Here is a 16,223-nt window from a genome sequence, read left to right on the forward strand (position 1 = left end):
TGTGACAGTTTCCTATCTTGTGGAAAGCAGTTCTATAATATGTGGCTTGGCTGTAGGGACTTGCTGCCACTGAACCTTTAGAGCATTAGCAAGAAAAAGTTATGTTTGGTGATCAGGCCTGGCTCACAGTTGGCCTTACAATTTATCCCAAGGATGTTGGATAGGGCTGAGGTCAGAGCTCTGTAAGCAAATCCACATTTTCCACAGTAAATTCAGCAACCCATTTGTTATGGACCTCACTTTGTGAACATATTTGTGGGTTTTTTGTCATGTAGAAATAGGAATAAGCCCATTAATAAACAGGGGCATCCAAGTACTAAAATAAATTTAAACAAGCGGTGGGTTACATGGTAAAAATGTAGTCTAATGTCATATGTAAGTTGCTAAGCAACTTGACCTAAAACAGTTCAATAAGGCCATCGAACTATTTTGAATATAGCGTAATCTTAAAGCCAAGACAAGACATGATTTATATTACGTCAATTCTGTAGCCATAAATCCAAAATCAGACATGATGTCTCACATCCTGCTAATACAATATTAAGATAGAATATCTTCCTGTTTTCAAATAAAGCAATGAAGGCTAAGAGGAAGAATTACAAACGGTGCAACTGAGATAAAAATGGGACTTCTAAAAACATTTCACCCTCTGTTAGTTTTGACTCCTGACTCTCTGCTTCCTACACTCTCCAAAATACACCTTCCTTCCAATCACATCACTTAAAATTGACAAATGGATAAAAGTATATTTTTGGAGCCACACACAGCAAAAACCTCAATAGTAGAAACCAAAAAGAAAAAGCTTTGCTACAACATGTTTTACTGTAGGTGAAACTAAGAGTCTGGTATATTGCTAATCTGCAGTATATTTCTAATTCAAACTGTTTTGATTTAAACAAAAACAAGTAAATAAATAAATAAAATATTTAATGATATTATTGCATCACTACAAATGGTGTAGCAGACAAAAGCAGTATAGGAGCGAGGACAGGCAGTTAAGGTAGAAGCAGAATGAGGATAACTTGCAGCAAAGGTCAGAAAACAGATTCAAACCCACAAAATTATAGGGGCCCAAGGTCTGCTCCTGTTGAGCCCTTTTGATCCGCCAAATTGACCTTCCATCAGTTTTGGACTCTAGGGAGCTATTTATAAGTTGGCAGCCACTGAGGCTGAAAAATGTCTCGCTGTTCCCCGACAATCAGCTCTGCAGAGCTCTGACCAGAAACACAGCCGCATGATGGGCTTGTCCGGCTGTGCTGCCGCCATCGGGCTGTCAGGCTGTTTGGTAATCAGTGAACTGTTGCAAACATTAGGATGCTTTGTCAACCAGCCTGTGAACATGGGAGGGAACGGCAGCTCCGGAAATCAAGATGATTTATAATACATGTGAAAAGCGGTGTCACTAATCCCACCAGAGCAGGAAACACAGAGAGGACTGTGAGCAGAACACTAAAACTACAGATGAGATACTATCAGTACTGAAAAGACAAAGAATATCACACAAAGCTTTTCCCTAAACCACTGATTCATCAAAGCTCCTGAAAATAGAGACTTATAGTAAGCTCTTACATGTTTCATATTTACCGTAGGTCCTTAATCTGAAGGAAAATAAACTAGAACATTAAGTAGCTTTCATGAATATGTCTTAAATCTAGTCTAAGTACCTAGAGTTCTACACTGTAAAGCACATAAAGTTCCTTTAGCACATTGAAATTAATTTAGACATGCAATAGTAAAAAAAAAACAATTAATCACTAAGTAATGGGAAAGGTAATAGAAAACAAAAAGAGGATCAAAACAAAGTCTTACTACGCAGTCTTACTCTCCAGCTCCAATCTGTTTTGTTGTTTGTGTGTCAAAACTGTAATTACATTTTTATTGTAAACCTGACAGCACATTAAAATTTGTTATTCTCAAGCTGACAAAATGCTTCTTTTTTTCTGTCTTCATATTGACAAATTTGGTTGATGAGTAAGTACTTAAAAGGAAGAAAAGACAAATTTACAAAAAAGACAATTACTTCTGTAGCACTGTATCTAAAGCTTGACTTTGTGGTGCTGAATGACACAGTCTCTACCAGGCTTCTATTTTAAATGTGTATTGCAGATGACATTCATAGGTAGCTCTGAAAACATAAAGCCTGTATTTGTCATAAAAACCTTATTTTATTTCCCTAAGACTGCAGCATCACTACAGACTGGTAGTAAAGGAAATCTAACCTGTTATTGTACTAAAATGGGCTCCTGTAGCACATATGTTGTTACTCTCAAAATTTAAAGTGATTTCCATCATTAGATCGAGCATCATTAGATGCTTGTGTTTATTAATTGTTGTCTGAGAAAGCTAAACCACTAGATGATAAATTAGGCCTATTTGATTTCTAATTATATCTGTGTTATTTCTGATTGAAAGAGAACCATGAATTTTAAACAGGCTCTTCATGAGGCATCTTCAGCTCTATAGCCAGTGACATGACGTGACATTTCTCTACTATACAGCCAAAGACACACACAGACAGAAACACTGGAGGACAGATTTGTTTTACTGCAGTGGAAGCAAAACATGAAATAATTTAACCTGATGGGGCCACAGACAAATGGCAAAGCCACTACATTATACTAAAAAGCATTGGACTAAAATGCAGTATGATACATGGCTTTATTCATTGTTTTCTACAATGTACCACATGATCAAAACAAAACTCAGGCTATGTAGAGCTAGCTGCTCTATAGGGTTGACTAATGTGCCAATGTTTAGCGGTGCTTACAATTTGAATAACCTTAGTTTAGTTTGTTAGCATGGAAACATTTAATAATTAGTGCTTAAAGGAATTTATAGCTGAGGTGAGATATTTCAGTCCGACAGACTGGCAGATACTGCCTAGAGACACAGAGCTAGACTGGCTGCAGACTTTACTCTACACGTTCGTATTGTGTAAAGCGTCATCAATACATGTAACACCAGTTATACAAAATGAAAAATGAGTGCAGCTAATGTGGTTAATCAATATGTTGGCTAAATGAAGAGGATCGATATAGCAAGCTGACACATCCAGAAATTACTGAAAGTCACACAGTTGGTTTGTTCAGCTCTGACTGATACTGTGAAGGTTTTGCAACATTTATTTTGTTCACTCCACATGAAATCCCAGTGTTTGTCAAGTGAATTGTCAGTAGCTATGCTTTTCTGTGTGCTGTAATTAATCTAACTCATGGAGGCACAAAGAGAGAATCACTTTTAAACACCATTAAGTTAGACTGAAATGGTTGAAGTTATTTTTCAGATCCTAAGTAGGAAACTATCTTTCAAATATCCATTAAATTTCGCAATATAGTCTGTTACAAATCTCAACATAACCTAAAAGCTAAAAGCAAATGTCTTTTCTTGTGTCAAAGACTACAATGGAAATAGGAATGTACCTGTATTAAATAGTCTCTCTCAAAATGTAGAGTAAGAAAAACCTTATCACCACATCATATTTTATTTTTAATTATAGCCACCTCAGACTCCTTCATTTCTTTAATGACAATATGATACCATATAATGATATGATAATTATTAAACATCAGTCAAAATGGCTCATAACAAATGAAAAACCAGAAGAGCTGTCAAAGCTAACCGTTAATATTTATTGTTATTAATATTGGTGAATATAAAATAGCAAATTGTGGCAAATCTGCCCTCAGGCATAGAGCAGATTTTAACGAGGACCTCTGACAGCTGGTAGTTTTTTTTTTTTTTTTTTTTTTAATGATGCCATTTACATAGTTTTCCTTTGCCTCGAGTTATCCAACTCATCGGACACACAGAGGAGAATGCTGCCTAAAAATATAAATATTTAAAGAGCATAAGTGGAGATGTCTCTGTAATCTATTCCCTGTTATCTTTTAGCAGATGAAATCACCGCCCCGATTTGGGTCCCACTTTGAGAAGCCCTGAGTGAGTAGTAAAGCAACTACCATCTTGTCTTTTCTGTTTTCTGTTTTGGTCTAGTGACAGCCCACCAAGACACCTCCTGGCACTCCAGCTGGCTGCTCAGCTTTTGTGCAGGAGTAATGGCCACAAGGCTCCTGTTAACTGCGCAATATACTCTGAGTTTCATCCTGATCTGTGGACTCCCCGCATGGCCACTGAGCCGTCTTAAATCATGGCCTCTGATACTGGAGAGGTATCAGGGAATATCGTAACAGACTGACACTGAGGCAGGCAGACAGTGACAGGGAGAAGCAGATGGGCACACACACAAACACACAATCAGATCCTCACGTATATGAAACACACAAGCACAAACTGTGCCCACACTGCTGTGACTCTGAGTGAAAGCGTGACTGTGACAGCTCTGCTGTGGGGTTATCAGTGACCAACAGAGCATGCCCAGACACACACATATACAAGCCCCCTATACACACACATACACACAGTCCTGAGGGCTCTCCAGTCACTGTTCTGTATAGTCAGACTCTGATGGGAGCAGACTTTGCCTTTTCTGTGCCTACCATCATCTCCCCACAGCCTCTTTTACTCACAGAACCTCTTATCTCTCTCCATGCCCCCCCATATCCATATTATCATCTTAAGTAAAACACCCCAATCATTCTTCCCCTGTCATCAGCAAGTATAATGCTGAGGTCACACAGGCAGAGAAGCCTCGTGAGCACATGCATGAGCATAGGTGCCCCCACAGAGACAAATATGGGTGTCATCATCCGAGAGATCATACCGCATAAGCAGGAGTGTCTGTCTGGCTCCCTCCCTTAGATTTCTCTCTCTCTCTCTCTCTGCAATAACAGTTTCACACTCCCTTTCCCTTTCCACTGGGAGACAAACATTAAAGAGCTTTCTCATAATGAGGGAAACTAGAGAGAAAAGACCTAAACTATACACACACACACACACACACACACGCACACACGCACACACGCACACACACGCACACACACACACACACGCACATACACTGATGCATGCACACACGTGCATAAAGCACATACACACACATACAAAATGTGCATGTCCGATAGTTATGTAAAGGTTACGTAAAATACATGAATATTAAAAGGAATGCTACTGGTTGGCTGTCATTAAAAGTGTCCATATGGTTGTGTGTGTGACTGTTGGGGTGTGTACATTCATCTGTCTGACCATCATTAAAATACCTAATATTTCATGGAGAAGCTGGATAGAGGAGGCCCTATTGCTATCAAATTCGAGCTGGTAATGATAGAATGGGAACTCCTGTCAGATGGTGAAGTTATAGACAAGCTCCTCCTCAACTATCCCACTTAAAGTGACTTTGCAATAGGAATAATACCAAGAATTTTTATTTATTTATCACTTAAAAGCCTAAAGGCATAGGGATACTGTTAAATTTATTTATTTATTTAATTCAATTATACCAAGGGGCCAGCTACTATCCTACCTGACAGCACTAACAATGAATGTTTCTCTGTGTAATCACAGTTATATAAATGAAAATTAACCTGAAACTAGAGGTCATCATCACACAGTGTTGAAACTGGTCTCAGTCTGGTGTTTTCCTGCTAGCACAAAAAGGGTGAGTGTGTGGGCGTGTAGCGTAACTTCTGTATGTGTCCTGAAGCTGACGTTGAACTCAAAGGTGTGATTAACTTGTTCCTGACCTGGGAGTAAGACTCAGAGGGTTACAGGTTCACATCATTAGTCTTTGGCTTCTCCAAGTTTACACTTGTGCACAGAAGAACACTTTGTATTGTAATAAATCCGCCAAACATTGTCCAAACCCTTTGCAGAATTTTATTTTGAAAATTGGTGGAGATCAACTACTGCATGTCAGACTGCAATTTGGCAAAATGCATAGGAAATAATGCACAAATATTATCATTTGATTGAAAGGTGCAGCCAAAAAAAATACAAAAAAAAAAAACCCAAAAAACTCTTGGATTTGACTATGAGGTAAAACAGCCAGAAACCTAATATATATGATACTGTTGTCTTAAATAATCTAATTGTTGAATAACAAACTTATTGCTGCATAAGGACAAACAAGAGGGGAAAACTGAATGCTAAAAAACAATCCTCTTAGCAGAATGTACACCAGTGTTTTTAAATAAATTTTTATAATGTGAATTGAAGTCACATTGTCATAAAATCTTTTATAATAACTTATGTTAATACATAATCTGTGAATTTCATTTATTTTGTTGAGTATTCATATTTAGGAATTCTAACTACATACCGGAATGAGCATCATCCTTGATGCTGCAAGCAACTTAAGCCTTCAATAAAACATGAACTCATAGTATTTTCAAAGGTATGACAATATGATATTTACAGTTATTACAATGATGCTTGTTCTCTTTAGCAATGCAGAGTACAGACTTCTCTTGGCTGTTTGAGATTCATGTTGACTTGTAAGATATAATACCAACCGACACTTTGGCCGTAAAATAAACAGGCACTTTTTTTCAGTAGATGCTGTTCCCACAGCTCAAAGCATTTACTCTTACCAGACTCCTGTAGCTGTGGCCTTGACCAAAGGAATATAAAAAAAACGCTGGGTTAATGAGGTTCAGGGGCCGCTCTTTGTTTCTTTCCACCTCCCAGCCATAGCTCCTACTCCCCCCCCCCCCCCCCCCCCCCCCCCCCACACACACGTCCGCTGCATCCATTTCAACACAAACTATAGCTCAAGCTTCCTCTGCAACACCAGTCAGAGAGCAGCGGGTTTGTGGAGTGAAACTGAAAAAAGACTCCAATATTTATCTCCTGCCTGAAACAAGAGTATCACATAAGTCTGTAACATTTTAAAGATTTTTAGACATGTGACCTCTTAATCTCACAGTTACTGCTTTTAGCCTTTGTCCTTTGGGCTTGTTTTTGCACACTACATCACTGCTTGCAGTCACATTTAGTTCAGTGTTGTCTGGCATAAGATGGATCTTTTCATTAGACGCATTTATGAACATAATTTGCTTTTAGGTTGCAGTCTCATCAGGTCAGTTGGCTTTACCCTCAGGGAATCATGAAAAATGTTGTTGAGCCTCACTTCTAGCATTGCTAAAAATATGGACACCAAATCATCTTTAAACTGAAAGCTACTTTGACACTTGTAGAACACAAACCTCCATCAACAATGACAAATTATCTTACTTTAATAAGCAAAAGCATCAATCAGCCTGCTTCAGCTTTTCATTGACATTGTCCATCATGAATGCACTTTAGGCCTTGTATTCTAGTCCCAACTCCTGTGGCTTTTAAAAAAGATGATTTTATTGTGAAAATCCTACATTTGAGTTAGTTAAGTTGTTCTTTACCCAAGGTCTATCTGTCCTTCAAACGCTTTGAAAATCTTTTCATAGTTTGTTAAAGAAATGCACTCTTGGCGACAGCGACAAAAAGATGATTCATTAAACAACTTAGTAAAGGTCTCCAAATGATTCATAATTTTAGATGAACCCACTGTGATGTGACTCAAAACCCAGCAAGCTGTGTCTGTCTCAGAACGACTTCAACTGGATTTGTATAAGTTCCAACCTTTGCATTGAGGGACTTCAAAGAACTGACGTTATGCAGACAGAATGTGGAGAAAAAAAGACTGAGATTATATTCAACTTTAAACGGCTTTTGAAAAAACATTCAAAAAAAGTCAGTACTTTCCGCAGCTACAATCAGCTTAGGCTTGAGTTACTACCACTGCAGCTCCTCCTGTTTTCTCAGACATATTGGCTGCTTGTTAACATTGTTCAAATGTTGTACCTTTGATAGATTTGATTTGTTGTCTGACAGTTTTAACTGTGAATTTTTCTCTGTGTAATCACAGTTATATAAATGAAAATTAACCTGAAACTAGAGGTCATCATCACACAGTGTTGAAGCTGGTCTCAGTCTGGTGTTTTCCTGCTAGCACAAAAAGGGTGAGTGTGTGGGCGTGTAGCGTAACTTCTGTATGTGTCCTAAAGCTGACGTTGAACTCAAAGGTGTGATTAACTTGTTCCTGACCTGGGAGTAAGACTCAGAGGGTTACAGGTTCACATCATTAGTCTTTGGCTTCTCCAAGTTTACACTTGTGCACAGAAGAACACTTTGTATTGTAATAAATCCGCCAAACATTGTCCAAACCCTTTGCAGAATTTTATTTTGAAAATTGGTGGAGATCAACTACTGCATGTCAGACTGCAATTTGGCAAAATGCATAGGAAATAATGCACAAATATTATCATTTGATTGAAAGGTGCAGCCAAAAAAAATACAAAAACAACCCAATTGGATTTGAATATGAGTTAAATGAATGAATTTAATAATACTACTGTATATATGTATATTGAAAGGAAAACTGAATGCCTAAAAAACATCCTCTTAGCAAGACGTCCAAGAAACAGCTACTGCTACTCATTGTGCTGAGTGAGTGTATATTAGTCGTCTGCTGAGATCTTCTGAAGTCTTATCATAGACATTTTTCTAATCAGATTTATTGTTGTTTAATATGGCGCTGCACAATAATGCACACAGCTGCTGCTCATCCTTCCCAGAACCACACATATGTGAGAGTGCCAATTATACAGTTTTTCAATTAGTAACAAATGGCTTTATTGTTAACTGCCTAATAAAGAATTTACTGATGCTTTATAGATGTTCACCCTCCTGGTTTAGTGTGTTTGCAAAGTAGAGCTGAGGCTGACTGAGATTCCTCGGAGGAGCCAGCACCTGTTTGTGCAACAGGACACAAACAGAACACATGTGAGGACATAAAGACATTGCAGCGACAGTGAACGTCAGAGGTCAACAATTTATAGACTATTACCAAAACAAATGACACTATAAAATGAAAATGTTGCTCAAAGTTAAATGTCACATCATTTTTTCTCCTCATAAAGGGCTTGCAAAAGGTAAACCAGCACGAGCATCATTTCTGGGCATGAAAGTGAACAAACAGAGAGGTGAGAGATTATTAAATATATTATATTATTAAATGCTAAAATGTTTTCTGGAAACTGAGCCAAGGACTAAGTTGTGTTACTAAATGGATTATCATGGTCTTTTAGAGAAAATGAAAGTCCAGTCCGGTGCGACTGAAATGGGTTCACCCTCAAGATTAGGTGTAAACAGATGTTCGGTGTCTAATTCAGCTTTTCTTTCTCACATTGTTTGATCTTGAGTGAAAGTGAGTAAGAGAATGACTTCAAATGTGTGCCTTAAAGGAGAATGAGGTAAACAGAGTAAGGCAGATGGAAAAAGGGAGAAGGACAGGGTGTAGGGTTCAGTGTTTCTATGAGGCTGAAATGAGAGGAGAAAGAGAGCTTGGAGGCATTCAGGTGTAATAAAGCAATAATCGAGTGGAGAGAAATACACTTTGAGAAGGTAAAGCTGGGAGATATTGGAAGCAGAACAAAAGAAGCTTCTGAAATGACCAACTTTCACATGACAACTGGCTAATCTAGATGTTGTGTGTGTGTGTGTGTGTGTGTGTGTGTGTGTGTGTGTGTGTTGTTTTATAAGCAGCCCATTATTTGAATAACAGAAGGCACGGACTTGCTCGACATGCAGAGCTGTGGATGTGGTAATGCTGCATTTACATTGCAACATTTAAAAAAGCCCTTCTGGGTTGGAATGAGCTGAACAGAGCAGCACTTTCTGCTCTGCTGAGTTTGCTCAGCTGTGCTGTTTTTGGGTAGTTTGCTGCGTATTTATTTGATTCAACAATTGGGTCTCTGCAGCCTTCTAACCTCTCACGTAGTCGCAGGGTAATCTTACTTACAATTGCAAATCTACTGTCATAAAAACTTTTGTCCAGCTTGGAAAAAGCAGAATCAAGACCAGTGCAACATTTGGGTGGCATAATATATTTTGAAATGATTTATGGCAGCATCTTCTGCTGCAGTCAACATCAGCAGTGCCCTGGTCTCCCATCGTCTCTCATCATTGTGGGAATGAGTGAAATTCATTTTGCCATCAACTGTCCACATGTGGCTGAAGTATACTGTATGAGAGCTGCTTCTATAGAGGCAGAAACAGCGGGGGAGAGGAATGAAGAATGTCCTGTGGCGTGACGGGATGAAAAGGGAAAATAAAAATGAGGGCAAACACAGCAGACTCCAAAAACTATTTTCAAGCAGAGCTTTTACACCTTCCAAAAACACCTACGGCGTCACTCTAATTCCTCTTTTCTCATCAAAACAACACTGCAATCAAGACTTAAGTAATCTGGCACATCCTTAAGTGCTCTGTAGAGCTGAAACAATTGCACAATAAATTAATTAATCAATCAAAATCACATTATTTGCTGGAATTTTGATAACAAATACAAACCCATTGCTACTCCCACTTTCTTAAATGCAAGTATTTTCTGATTTTCACACCTTAGGCCTTTGCAACCTACAGTACTACTGTAAATTGTATAAACAAGCAATTTGAAAACATTGTTTTGGGCTCTGGAAAACCGTGACACTGTTTTCTGACATTTCATAACCTCAGCCACTGGTTCTCAAACTAAAACTGAATAGCCTGAAGCAGTTTCACCTGGGATAAATTAAGAAACAGTGCTTCCACCTCAGAGATTAATTGGTATTCAAGTGTCATTTTGACAGCAAAACATTATAACTTTAAATTTGATATTAATTTCCTCGATATCAACCATTGGTTCATTTCAGATTATTAGTGTGGATTGAGCTTGAAATTCTTCCAGCTTCCAACAAAGACAAACATACTGAAAATAATTGTTTGTACTTTGTACTTTGTACTGTTCATTGGTAAACTGACAAAGACAACATTTAACATTCAGTTTTTAGATTCATTTTCAGGATTTAGTTAAGTCATCAAATGAAATCAATCACATATTTGGAAGTGAATCTGCAGGAAACAATTAGCAGCCTGGGGCGGAAATCTGCCCAAGCAGCAGCAGCAGCAGCTCATGAACTGTGAACACTCGCAGCCTCTGGGTTGTGTTTGCTATTGTGGCCCCCGATCCCATTGTCCCACCATTGTTAATGATAATGTCAGTGGAAACAGGTATGTGAGGTGTGTGTGTGCTTTGCAGAGTGTGTTTGCACAGCATGCAAGCATTTGTGCGCATAATGTCTGTGCGTATCAGTGGAGCATTGAGAGTGTGTGTTTGTGTGTGAATAGAGGTGACCCAGTGGTGTCCCTGCTGGTCCGGAGCAGGGATAACACCCTCTGGAGGCGACGCTCATTAATCATCCCATTGAATCACATAGAAGGCAATCCATCCTCCCATCCTCTCCTCCTCCTGCTCCTCCTTCCCTCTCCTCCTCTTCCTCCTCCGCTCCGCAGCACCAACGCTCCATAATGGGGTCACTGCTCCCATTTAACAGAGAGAGACAGGGGGGGGAGAGAGAGAGAGAGAGAGGAAAGGATGGAGTGAGGAGGGGGGCTATTAGAAATGGTAGTTTGATTAAATAAGAAGCAACTACAGGGGAAAGATGGTGAGGGAGGCAGAAATAATAAAAAAGAGGGGGAGATGGGGGAGAGAAGGAAATAATTAGATAGGGAGGTGTTTGAAAGTAGGAGCGATTAAGAGGAAAGGGAGGGGTAACAGTCAGTGAGAGTAAGTAAAGAGGGAGAAAAGGGGTAAAAATGTGCTGAAAAACATTAAAAGTCTTTTTCCTTGATTAATGTCGCCCAAGAAAGAAGCAAAACCTTGTGTTCTTTGGAAATGTAGAAAAGAATCTTTGGAATAGGCCACTGTAGGGACCCAGCACTAATTATGTGACTGTGTGTGTGTGTGTATGATTCATTCTAGTGCTGGAGGACAAGCATGTGTATATAACCAGCACACAAACAGATGCATGAAAGCTGGTAGAAGCACACAGACACACAAACAGACACCAACTAGCAAGCAATGCCAGGGGACCTTGGGTAGAAGTAGGTTCCTCCTCCTGCTGCATTATTCTCTTTGGTATGTTGTTTTTATTTCCTGGTTCCAAACTGCAGCACCCCCCCCCAGTTATCCAGCAGCACACACACACACACACACACACACACAATGGAGCTTTTCACTCATCCTCATCCCCAGAACAACTTTCGAGAAAGCAGCCGCTGACAGATACCCCCCCCCCCCCCCCCCCCCCCCCCCCCAAAAAAAAAAAGAAAGAAAAAGAAAAACTGGAAGCCACAAAAACATCAAACTATCTGAGCCTTACAAAAAGCTGTCCCTCCCATGGCCTCAAAATACCAAATTCATTCTGTTCTGTGTGAGCCGCCACTGGAGATGTCACCACCCTGCTGCAGAAGAGTGACATGTATTCGCCTTCTGGCCGAGGGTCAGATGAAAAGATCCATATCGCATTAATGTCTCTGTGGTAAATATCAGCCAACAGCCAGCAGTCATTTAGCTTAGCTTAGCACAAACACTAAGCTACCATCTCACTAATTTAACCCTTAATGCTTTGTTTGTTTAACCATGTGTCTAATCCAGATGTTTCCAAACTGTAGAAGAGCAGGAGAGCGAGAGTGAAGAGGGAGAGACATGAGGCAAAGATGTGCCAGTGTAATGTAATGACCCATAAAAAAGGTAAACTGTCATCTTTACAAACTTCTCTTTTTTGTATAAATTATATATATAAGTTTTAATAAATAAATATATAAGTTTTTGTACTAAAGTAAGCTAACCAGTCTCTGGCAGTAGCTTTAAATTTCTAGTAATATAGAAGAGTAAGAGTTGTTGCAGTCTTCCCACTGAACTCCACAACTGAAAGCGATTAAACTTTAAGGAAAATGTTTAACTATTCCTTCAAATTGCAGTGGTCAAAGAAACGATCCTGACTGTTTCTCTTAGTCGCAGTGATTCTACCCAACTCAGAGTGGAGAGGTCTGGCCGTTTAGTGCCGACTCAGAAAGCTCTGTCTGCCAGAGAGGAGGAAGCTAATTTATATAAGAATGGGATGGAGATTAAGACCTCAGAGGGTATTATGGATTTGGGGAATTAAGCATAATGGATTTCATGTAGGGCTTTCTTTTATGAGTCCCCCATTGGAGAGAGGTACACAGTCTGGAGAGCAGATCTGATTCATTCTACAGCTGCAGAACTGGCACATGCACATATACCAGTTGGTTCTCATTCAGTAAAGACACAGCTTTTCTTCTGCCTGCATCCATATAACCACCAGCTCTGTAGGACAAACCATGTCCCCTAAACTGTCTGAACTTAAATACCATTTGTCATACTGAAGTGTACATTCTTGAAGATTTTACACTTCAATTTCACACAGCTCTTGAATTTGAAACACAGATGATGCACGATGCAGCACGCGTCATGTTAAGTGAGACAAAATGGAAGTCAGACAAGATTTCATATTGTCTCCCTTAGGCAGATTTGGACACAGAGTAACATAAACACATGTGCAGTTTCTACCCAGTGCAACATAATCACAAACCATAGAACTGAATTAACTGCATACAGCAGATTCAGGCTGTGTACAGGGTATAACATGTATTTAAACCGCATGATATCTTTAATTATGACTTGTATTCAAACTGCGGTGATACATTGTGTACAAGCATCCTGATGACTTTGTTCCTCTAATCTCAACACACAGTTGTTTTCATCACTTCAGAGGACATTACTTTGACTTATATCCATTTCCTTGAGATTTACTGTACCCTAAACCCTAACCTTAAACCGAATCTTCACTTTAAATTTAATGTTTTGTCTTATTGGAGATTTGTGTTTTGTTCCTAATGTAATAGAAGTACACACACACATACACACACATACACACACACACACACACACACACACACACACACACACAAACTATGTGGAATAAAATAGGAGAGAACTTGTTCTGTTCTTTCTGAATGCTTCTTCTTGATGAAGACTTGGATGGTGCCTGTAATCTCGCATTTTCTCATCTTATTTTCATTATGTCAAGACTAACTCATGGGAGAGTTTGGATTTATTAAATTATTAATGATTTTAAAGTGTAACTCAAGGGATTTAGTGGTATAAATTGCCTTATCTGTCTCTTACCTTAATAAGCTTAACCAACGTTTACATTTTCTATGTTAACATTTTATATTTTTTAATATTATTATTATTTTTAGGTACTCGTGCATGGTAGTGTTTTTACCAGGGAACTGATTCGCCGAAGAATAATCTGTAACTGATCAGAAAATCAAAATGTGTGAACTTTGCATCATGGCTGGCTGAATTTAGATGTCTGATGCAATAACTCTGCTGATGAAAAAGTACAGACAAGTCCCAGAATTCCCTTCTGTGCACAGGACCCATAAATCACTGTTACACCCCTGCACCCAAACACATAAACACAATCACAGTCCCAGCTTCACAGCAGCATTTGGAGGGAGAGAAGATATTCTGGGTTATCTCTGTGAACGGGTGCCTTCCCCTGGCTCCTACTCCACTCGCCTTCTCCTCCAGATAAACATGTTGCTCCAAACACTACTTCAACACACGGCGACGGGCAGAGATTATGGCTGACTTAAGTTTATCATAAATGAAGTGCAAAGTCGACAGTTGTGTGGCCCGCTGCCTCTCAATACTAAAACCACCAGCTGGGGTGTTTAGGAAGTGTTGGGAGCTGTGCAACAGCAGCCACCAGGCATTCCAGTGCTGAGGTGCTCTAATCCTCTGTTCCTGGCTCGCCCCCTGACAGGGGAGGAAAAAAGTCAAAACAGCATGGAGGCACATTCTCAAATCAGAATTTATGGAGTGATCAACACTGCCTTATAGTTGTTTCAGAGAAACACTGATCCTGAGGCGTTGGGAGTTTTGTTATAGCTCTCAATTCAACAAATAATCACTTCTATAGTGAATGTTAAAACAGTGGAAAATTGGATTTTGAAAAATCAATAACACTAACATGTGAGTGAAAACAATATTTCCAGACACTATTTCTAAAATAAAATTTGTGTTGTTTTAGTATTTATTGTTTTTTTTATTACCTTAGGCATTTCCATTTCCCCACTAACTATTAGCAGAGGCATTTTCTGAATGTTTGCAGGAACCCTGGGGTGTACAATGTCTTCCTGCAGCAGAAAACACCTTTTGGATGTGTGGGGATTTCAAATGCATTTGAAAATCTGTGACAAAGTTATCTACTTCTTTCAAAGAGTGTTTGTTTTATCTAATCCATATTCTTCTGATTCCGTCTGTTTCAGATCTTACGCACAAAAACTCACACCACTTTGAAAACTGTAACACAAGGCCTGTAAAGCTTTTGTGATGTTTTCAACGTCAACTGGGCCCGGTCCCTGCCATCTTAGTGTCTCCACACCAGCTTACTGCAACAGCAGAACGACACAGTAAGAGACACATATCAGCTTACTATAGTCTCGCAAACGTGCCGAATAATCTGCCATTTTGCTTCACAGCACCATAAATAAGTATTGTCAAGTTCGACTAGGAGGCAAGGAAATCTTCATCTTCTGATGGCAGACATGTTCAGTAATTGAGCGCCAAGTCTTTACAGAGATCATGTGGGTGGCGTTGCGTGCCAGAGAGCAGACATAAAGCTACGGCGGCCAGAAATGTGTGGATTCGCAATGGCAAATACAGTATCTGTTCCACACATCTACTGTAAGTACAAGTAAGTTTTTTCTTCTCTCCGTCTCACTGCCTGCTGTAAAACTCCACTTGCACTCAAATTAACAAGTCCTTCAGCAGCCTTAAGCCTGGAAACACCCGCTCGCTGATCTTTCTCCCCTTCTTTTCATCTCCTCCCATCCGCCCTCAAATCTCCCTCTGTCCTCTTAAGTCCCATCCCTCCCTACCTTCTCATCATCCTCTTCCTTCCAGCATCCCCTTTACCCTCCCCTCTCCGTCTCCCTTTCTCTCACTCTCTGTCTATCTCTCTTTGGTATTTCACTTGCTGATGTTGTCCATTGAGAGCCAGTGATTGTCTGTGGGTGAGAGCAGAGGAGAAGAGTGGAGTCGATTACTGCAATGCAGAGCAACCAAACAGGATCCCAGCGCTGCAGCAGACACCGTGTGTTTGTATGTGCGTGTGTATCTACAGTTTGTGTACATATTTAAATCCACTTTGTTTACCTGTGCATTTGTATTTGTATGCTGTGAAGTGCGCACACATTTGCAGCACTAATACAATGATGTAAATGTTTATGTGTGTGTGTGTGTGTCTGTGTGTGTGTTTGTGACTGATGACCAGCTCAACCACAACTATTTGTCATGCCCAAACACCAAAGCTTCTGCAGCTATGCACCATGACTTTTAAATAGATCTCTTTTCACTGACATCAAACCATGCCCAA

This window comes from Mastacembelus armatus, chromosome 22, assembly GCF_900324485.2.
Source record: "Mastacembelus armatus chromosome 22, fMasArm1.2, whole genome shotgun sequence".
Lineage (NCBI taxonomy): Eukaryota > Metazoa > Chordata > Actinopteri > Synbranchiformes > Mastacembelidae > Mastacembelus > Mastacembelus armatus.